This window comes from Suricata suricatta, chromosome 6, assembly GCF_006229205.1.
Source record: "Suricata suricatta isolate VVHF042 chromosome 6, meerkat_22Aug2017_6uvM2_HiC, whole genome shotgun sequence".
Classification (NCBI taxonomy): Eukaryota; Metazoa; Chordata; class Mammalia; order Carnivora; family Herpestidae; genus Suricata; species Suricata suricatta.
The window spans coordinates 56,805,735-56,807,412 of record NC_043705.1 but is presented as its reverse complement, the minus strand read 5'-3'; positions in this window follow the sequence as shown (position 1 = coordinate 56,807,412).

The following is a 1,678-nucleotide window of genomic DNA, read 5'->3' as shown; positions in this document are numbered from 1 at the left end:
GCTCTTTATGGTCTGGCCGGCCGGGCCGGGGCCGGGGGAGGGCCGAGGCCGGGGCGGCCCCCTTGGCGGGGAAGCCGGTTCGCCGGGAAAGAGGGGGCGGCCGGAGCGAGGAGCGTGGGCCTGGGCGCGGCTAGGGAAGGAGCCGCGGCCGAGCGGCACCTGGGCGGGCGAAGGTTCTCGGAAGAGAGTGGGGAAGCCGGGGGGCTGCTGTCGGCACACGGGACGGGGCGGGAAGGGCGCGGGGAGAGATGAAGGAGGAGGGAGCTAACGGAGGAAGAAAGTGACCCTGTCCCCCGACCTCCTTTACTCCTTTTGTTTGCTAAAAAGAGCCGCGCTTGGAGAGGCTTCGTAACGCCCGCCCGTAGCCCGTCGTAGGTTCACTTGAGAATGAACCCTGAAGACTCCCCCTGCCTCCTAAAGCGGTCCAGACAGCAGTTGGTTTCTTTTATTTCTTTAAGCTGTTCTTGAATACCTCAAATGCATATTTTTCCCATCAAGTTTTGAGACACGAACAGTGAACGCTTGAAAGTTTTGAGTTTTTAATGGAAATAAAACACGTCTCAAGGAATCAATCCGGATAGAACCATTTATAGGACGGCGGTGCTTTCTGGAGATTTTATTTCAGTCTACTTTCCAAACACTCTTGCCTGCCCACTTCTGTTCCGTCCTCCCAAAAGATTTCATGTGATAGTTTGAAGGTATGGAAACAGGGAGCATACTGAAACAGAGGGAAGGAACATAACGACTTCGTCTTTCTCCTAGGCGAAGCCCCCTAGAATAATGTGGATTAACTAGAGGAAAAGGTATTTCAGAACAATGGCAAAATGTTTCCCTGTTAAAAAAAATCTTGAGTAATGGAGAAGATCCAGCAAAGTATTTCTGTCCCTATGTTCATATCTCAAAGAATTTCATTTGGAAGTTTAATAAGCTCTCTGCCACAAACTGGAAGATGAACTCATCATCTTATTTACAAACTGTGCTAGAATAACCCCTCACCTATTAGGATTCCAGCCACACCTGGTAACCTGGAGATTTGCAAGCTGTCTGAGGATATGGTTTCTATTTGAGGTCTACTACAGTTCTGGGTTTCATTTAATGCCACATCACACTAATGCCGCTCTATGGAATGGGGTACTGCTTATCTACATATGAGAGTGCACTGTAGAGAAAAAGGGAACATATTTTTAGCAACGTGACTATAAACCAATGAGATGACTGAAGAATCTTCACATCTTCAAACTGTCCCCAATAGTGGCCTGGGTGAGAGCAGCCTCCAGGTTGCCAACTTCTGCTATAAGCAGAACAGCTTTGCCTATTTATGTCTTGTACAATGGACTTACACAATAAGTTATTTGAAGGCAGATCTTCTTTTTTAGTTATCTTCATTTACTCATCTTTGCAAGGTGACCCCAATTCTTAGGAAATGCCCAGCAAAATAGCTTGCCCAGTTAGGCACGCAATAAATTTTGGTTGAAACTGGATGACTACTAAGGGTAACAGATCAACAAGAGAACCAAGTGACCTTCTATTAGCCCAGCAGACTTATAGTTAAGTTTTACTTCTAAAAACCTGAATATTTATGAAGCCATTCACTGGAGAATCTCAGCCAGCTTTTTCTTTATGCCTTCCATAAAGAAGGAAGAGGAGGGGGGCGCCTGAGTGGCCGCCTGGGTGGCTC